Consider the following 7,712-nt stretch of genomic DNA (forward strand, 5'->3'; position numbering starts at 1 on the left):
GACAATGTATAAAAGTTTTTGTTTTATTTCACATTTTTTAATTTTTTCATTATTTTAAAAAATTTTTGTTATTTTATTTTCCTATTAATTTGATTTTTTTTTTACTTCCTTTTCGGAGCAGTTTAGGATCACAAAAAGGTCACAAGAGTGGCAGGGAAGGATCACTGCTGTGGAGTGTTTTTGATGGATGGATGTGTGGGGAGTAGCATACCTGGGACATGTCTCTAAGACATATGTGTATGTTGAGGTATTCATGGGGCATGTCTCAGTGGGTGGAGACCCACACAATAAGCAAAAAAATATTGAATTCCCATCCTGGGGATTCCTGCTACATTCTCTAATAGAACAGCAAGAATCCCCCAAGTACATGGGTAGTACCTGGTGAAGGAAGACAGGCCATTATGCTAGGTCCTTGATGTTGATGACAGTACTTATGATAGTTTTCTTGTGAAATTCAAAGTTAGCCCAGTATTTTATGTTACCTAAGAGTTACCTCCTGAAAGCCTCCTTGTTGCTCAAATGTGGACTCTAAGTAAAACTCAGCATATAAATGCACTACCTTCTCTTTGGTGTGGGACATGACTCCTGGGTATGAGCCTCCCTTGCACTGAGGGATTATTTCCAAGCCACAACTAACAAGCATTTGGAAAAGACCTTGGCCAAAATGGGGAAATAGTAAATATAAGTGAGTTTTTATGGCTAAGAGATTTCAAAGTGAGTCTGGAGGTCATTCCAAAGAGTATATTTAATGCATGTCTCAGCAGCATCTCATTGCTGCAGCAAACAGTGCCTCAAATAGTGGGGCCCCTGGTGGCTCTAGAGATAACTAGACACTATCAGCAAGGCAGACAAGCTCAAGAATTCAGCACCCTGTCAGTGGGCCTTACTTTGGAATTTTTGCTCCAGTGTATAACTGAGTTAGACTCATTTATAGTTTCCCCATACATGGCTCTTCTGCCCCTTTTATTTGAATGTACAATTAGCATATGCATATTAAATATATGGCCCAGAGACTTAAACCTTTGGTCTTTTCATATGCTGTTGAGTCCTGAATCCGCAGAGTTGTAATATTTACTGTCCAGTTCATAAGAATCACCCAGGACAACTAGAAAGGAGATCATGATTGACAACTCCCATCCCAAGGAATAGAGTATCTGCAACTGCAAGAAAGATAACTCTATCCACCCACCTCAGGTGATCTAAGTCGCCTCTTAATTCAAAATAAAGTGGGCATCAAGATTGGGGAATGAACCATAGATGAAAGTAGGCTTATTATTCTACTGTACAGTTATTATTATTGTAGCAATGGAAGAACTGTTATTGTTGGTATAAATGCAGTGGCTGCCAGAGGTTCTGACGTGAGGAATCAGAAGAATAGTTGTAACCTGGGGTCACTTTTGGGACATAGGAATTGTCCTGCATTACATTGCAATGTGGATACAGATCATTATACATTTTGTCATAACTTATAAAATTGTGAAGGGCAGATTGTATACTATAATGTAAACTATAGTTCATTTCTAGTAGCAATGCTTCAATATGTGTTAATCAGGTCTAATAAATACCACACTAATGAAGGGTGTTGTTAATATGGCAAAGTGTGGGAGGGGGAGAGGATGGGGCATATGGGAATCTGCTATATTTTTATGTAACATTTATGTAATCTAAAGCTTCTTTTTAAAAAAAACACGACAGCTCCCTTATTTCCCTCAGTCTTTCCAAGTAAGTCCATTTATATGAGACCCAGCAAGGGGGTGGGGGCTCAACCTAAATCATACCTCATGGATATTGTACAATCAAAAGCCCTAATGCAATCTTAGCAAGTAATCTAATTAAAACCCCTTAACTGAATTCAATACAATTGACAGGTATCGTATCCAGAAGAATAGATTACTTTACAAACATCATCTTTCTCTTTTTGGTCTTCATAAAATAATCTCAAATGCTGCAATGAACACAAGACATTGTTAACTTTATTAGATAAATGGCAAAATATGCCTCTATGTTTGCACAATTAACAGTATGATATGTGTCCTAGCAGCCCTTCAGTCACACCAATGCTTGATGCCATCAGATTTTTCAGAATGCATTCTCATATATCCTAGCTTATAGAAATCTGTTATGGTTTCTGGGGCTGCTGTTGCAAATACCATTAAATGGGTGGCTTAAACAATGGTAATTTATTAGCTTATGGGTTTGAACCTAAAAGAAAGTCTGAATCAAGACATGTTCAAGATGATGCTTTCTCCTCAAAGTCTGGCATTTTGCGCCTGGCTGCCAGTGATCTTTGGCTTCTCTGCCATGTGGGAAGGCACATAGTAGCCTCTCTTTGTCCCTCCCTTCTCTTCCAGGCTTTGTTTAATGTCCAGCATCTTGCTTCCTGTGACTTTCTCTCTCTTCTGAATCTCATTCTGCTTATAAAATACTCCAGTGAAAGGATTAAGACCCATAATGATTGAGGTGGACCACATTTTAAATGATATGACATCACCAAAGTTTCTACTTACAATGGATATTCACACCCACAGGAATGGACTAAGTTTAAGAACATGTTTTTCTGCCATACCTACAGCTTCAAACCACCACATACTACCCTGTGGACCCCCAAAACATGTGTTCTTTCTGTATGTAAATACATTCATGCCCTTACAATATCCCAAAATCCTTAAGTCATTTCAGTAACAATACTACTAAAAAGTCTCATCAAAATCAGTGATTGGTGTGGTCTGTCCTGGATCACAATTCCTCTCTGGCTGTGGACCTGTGAAAACTAAAGAACAAGTTATCTGCTTCCAATATAAAAAGGAGGAAGAGGCATAGAAAAAACATTCCCATTCCCAGAGGAGAAATTGGAAGGAAAATAATGGTCATTGGTCTCAACAATTCTGAAACCCTGAAGAGCATAATCTGTTAGATATAAAGGTCTTAGAGTTATCCATGGAACAATGTTTTAACCTGTGGGCTCAATGGAGCATCAGCCCCACACTCCTTCAATATTCTTGAACATTGACCAGGCTCACCCCAGAGACTGGGGTGAAGGGTCCCCCTTCTTCAAGCACTGAGGTGACTGCCAGGCTTGTCACAATCCTTGGGTAATAGCCTCTATTTTCTGAGAAAACTGGGGTGGCAGCCATCCTCTCTGCACTCTGGAACAGAGGCTCAACCCTCTCAGATCACTGAGGTGGCAGCCAGACTCTCCCCAGGTAATGTGTTCAGCCAGACTCTCCCCAGGTAATGTGTTCAGACAGACTCTCCCCAGGTAATGTGTTCACCTCCTCTGTGGTAGCAACCTTCCTGAACAATGGTGCAGGAGGCACACCTACTCTAAGGGCTGGCACAGACTTCCCTTTTCACACACGTGGGTTCACTCTCTCTCTTGGCCTGAGAAGATGTCTTCAGTCCAGACATCAGCTTCAGTGGTTCTGCCTTTAAAGTGATTTTTCCTTCAGTCTGTCCCTTTTCTGTCCATTTTAGTCCAGGCTGTTAGTAATTCTATTCAATATCTTTCCTGAGCAACTGCATTTCCACTCCTGGCATGCAATGAGACATTCAGTTAAACCCTTGCTGGAGCACTATTTTCTGGGGACTCACTTTTTGGGAGATCAGAATTTTCCAAACCATCATTTTCTGACTTCCTTGTGCCCAGGAGTTCAGTTCTCAGCTTATCCTGTTACTCTTCCATTTGTTTATAAACTGCAAGGAGAAATCAGTCTACATTGTCCAAACTTAGCTTCAAAATTTTCTTAGTTAAATATCCAACTTTACCATTATCAAATTTTGCCTTCCACCCATAATCAGAACTTAATTTTGCCAAGTTCTTTGCCACTTTAAAAGAAAGAGTGTGTTTCTTCCCATTTCCAATAACATTCATCATTTCTGTCTAAGGTATAAATAGAAGTATCATAATCTTTCATATATCTACCAACAGTCTCTTCAAAGCAATCTTTATATCAAATGGCTCAAAAGTTTTTCCAGCCTCTACTCATGACCAATTCCAAAGCCATTTCACCTTTTTTTTTTTTTGTATTTTCAGCAGCAGCACCCCCACTCTTCTGTTGTAAAAATCTGTTTTAGTTTCCTAGGCTGCTCAAAGCAATATTTTGAAACGGGTTCAGCTTAAGGAATGGGAATTTATTGCTTATGGTTAGTGACTGGGAAAATGTCCAAATCAAGGCATCATCAAGTTGTTGCTTTCTTCCTGAAGTCCAGCTGCTGGAGATCCTTGTTTCTTTTGCCACATGGTAAGGCACATGGTAGAAACTTCTCTTCTGGGTTTCATTCATTTCAGCTTCTTGCTTCTGTGGCATTCTCTTGTTCTCTCTCTTTATGTACATTCCATTTATAAAGGACTCCAATAATAGGATTGAGAACCCTGCTGGGCCATGTCTTAAATGAAGAAACCTCATCAAATGGTCCTACATGCACAGAAATGGATTAACTTTAAAAACACTATCTTCTATGGTGCATACAACAGTCCCAAACTACAGTCTATGAGGCAAAACCATTCAGTCTTGATTTGTTTAAAATTAAAATGCTACCAAACATTTTTTTAAAAGCCTGATATCTGGACAAGGAAAGTCCCACCTCTAGTTAGTCTTAGCCCTTTGTTTGCTTTATGAATTTTACATATTGAATAAAGTTGCATTCATTCCATAGATAAATTTGGAGAGAACTAATATAATATGTTCATTCTGTTGAGATATCTTTTCCATTATTTCCCAACTACTCTACACTCCCCATACTTTCTCAAAGTGTCTCATGTGCTTACCAGTAAAATCTGAGAGTGATTTCCATCTCCATCTCTTTGTTCTCTTTATCCCATCCCATGAACTTTGCCTGCTTCAACACTGTTCCAAAAATGCACAAAATTAGTATGTCCTAGTGAATGGGAACAAAGAGCATCAAAATAGGGTGAAAGGGTCACCCTATTGAAATTCATGGTCACTTTGTGTTAACTGAGAAAGAAAGAAGTTTTCACATTTAAAGCTACTATTTTCAGGTCTCTGTATCACACAAGATTAAATTACCTTAAATAATGTCTTTTTATGTTCATTCCCAGTTAATTTTTAAGTTATATTTTTTAATGTTGCTGGTTTACAGAAATATAATTGACCTTCACATACTGGTTTTAGCATCTATTGCATTTATAAACTGTAGCTTTTTCATCCTAACATTTTATCTGTAGATTTTTTTACCATTTACAGAGAGAAAGTACATACTTTGGACTGACATATGCAACCAATCCTTTCACATTTCATCTTTTTTACTTATCTTACTATGTAAGCCAGGTCTAGTAGAATGTGTCAGGCATAAGTGGTATTCTATTATAGTTACTATTGTTGCATAACCAGTTACCCAAAGCCTTGGGGCTAAAACCACCATTTAGATAGTGATTTTGTTGGTCACGAATTTAGTAAAGACTCAGGTGGGCAGATCTCACTTGGTCTAAGAGACACAGCCCTCACAGATTCAAGGGGAGAGGACATAGACTCACCCTACATGTCAAGGTCACATTGTAAAATACCATCTCAGATAGAAGATACTGGTGTATTCTTATTTGGAAAGGAGAATTTGACATATACCTTCATTTCACAATGTTAATGAATTGCTTCTAACCTCTAATAATTAGGATTAATATTCGCTATAGGATTTTGGTAAATACCCATTTTAGATACAGGAAATTATCTTCTGTTAGTAAATTATTACAGGTATTATCATAAACAGTTTTTGAGAGTTAGCACCCTAATTCTAGAGTCAAGCCTGACTCCTCCATGTATTAAGTTTGTGACCTTAGGCACAAAACTTCATACGTGGAGACCTTAGGCAGTTCTCTGGGCCCCGTTTCCTTCCCTGTGAAATAGAACCTGTCTCATACTTCCTTCTAAAAATTACCTGGGTTAGTACTTTCCAAGTATTTAAAAGCACCTAATAAGTATGATTTAAGTATTTGTTAAAAGAGATGTTATTCATATATAAAGGTGATCATATGTGTTTCTCCTGTAATCTATTAATATATTGATATTTTCAAAAATCTAATAGTCATGGGCTACCAAAGTTTGACTTGTCATCTTTCCTTTCTTAAATGCTGATGTTGTCCTGTGCTTTGTATCCATTCAACCCACTTATCCTACCATCTTTCTGTTTTCCTTGTCTCTCTACCCAGATTACCTGTCATTGTTTTACTTTCCCAATTTTCTTTCTCCTTTATTGTTTGCTCCTTTTCGGTCACTTGCCATCTTCTCTTTTTCTCTCTTGACATTTAGTTTGGAATATCACAGCTTTTATTTTATAGGTTTTACCTCTTCTGTGTGTATTCATTTGGGTAGGAGGGAGGGTGATACCATCCAGTTTCCTGGCACTATATGTTGTCTATATGGTTATGACTCTTACATTTATGCTGCAATCAGATTCTGCCCAAAATTCCATACTCATATGTAACTACCTATAGAGTATCTTCTCCTTTATGTCTGAAAGACATTGAAAACTCAATATGTCCCAAACCAAACACCTAAGTTTAATAATCCCTCTAACCTACTCCTCCAACAGCCATGTGCATTCTGATTGATAAGTTAAAAAATTTATCATAATACTTATCACTCTCCTTTTTTCATATATCACATTCAATCTTTCAGCATATTCCGCTGGCTCTAACTCAAAATGTATCCAGATTTCTACCAGTTCCACCACCTTGAACACTGTCATGTCAAGGCACAATATTGGCAACAATCTCCTATCTGGACTCTATGGTTCTAACTTCTTACCCCCTACAAAAGATTTATTATTAGGACAAGTGGTTGGAGTTCTATTAAAACTGAAGATACTATTATTTATGTGCTCAAAACCTTGAAATGTTAACCAACTTCACACAGAGTAAATACTAAAATCCTTAAAATCTCCCACAAAGCCTACATGGCCCTTCTGTTACTGCTCTGACCTTATCCCCTAATACTTTCTCCCTATCTAACTCCACTCTAGCTTTTTGGTCCTTGAACATGATGGGGAAGCATCCAGTTTTCCCTGGGCTGCTTATTTTGAGAGTATCCACAATAGCCTCCTTACCCATATTGACATCTTTGCAGAAGCTGAACCTTGTCAATGATACCTATCTTCACCATTGTGACAGTTTGTTCTTTATGAATCCCAAAGACAGAAAGATGATGTTCTTAAACTAACCTCCTTCTGTGGGGGTGGAAGTCTTCGCATGAAATTCACTCAAGGTCACCTAATGAGGTTGCTGTTCCTGGGCTATGTCAGTGAAGCATGGCTCATGCTGAATCTCCACCCTCTTGCTGGGTGTTAGAGAGACACAGAAGAAAGGGAAGCCACCATACTGATCCTGCTACATAAGAGAGGGACTGCAGGAAAACAGAGGCCAGGGGGGGCTGACAGAGGTCCTGGAGTCTGGAACCAGCAGGGCAGAGGCACACAACTCACCCTGGGGAAAACCCCTCCACCCCCTCAGGCTCCAGCAGCACCCATAGGCAGCCTGTAAGCAGCGTATATTTAGATTGTGTTTTTCATCCAGCCTGCTAATCTCTGACTTTGGATTATTTTTCTTCCATTCACATTTAATGTTATTACTGATGTAGTTGTGTTGTTATCACATGTCATTTCCCCTATATTCTTACTTTACTGCTTTCTTTTGCATTCTTTAAATATTTTCTGGTATAATATTTTATCCTTTAATGGCATTTTCGCTATATTTTTTCAGT

This window comes from Dasypus novemcinctus, chromosome 30 (genome assembly GCF_030445035.2).
Source record: "Dasypus novemcinctus isolate mDasNov1 chromosome 30, mDasNov1.1.hap2, whole genome shotgun sequence".
Lineage (NCBI taxonomy): Eukaryota > Metazoa > Chordata > Mammalia > Cingulata > Dasypodidae > Dasypus > Dasypus novemcinctus.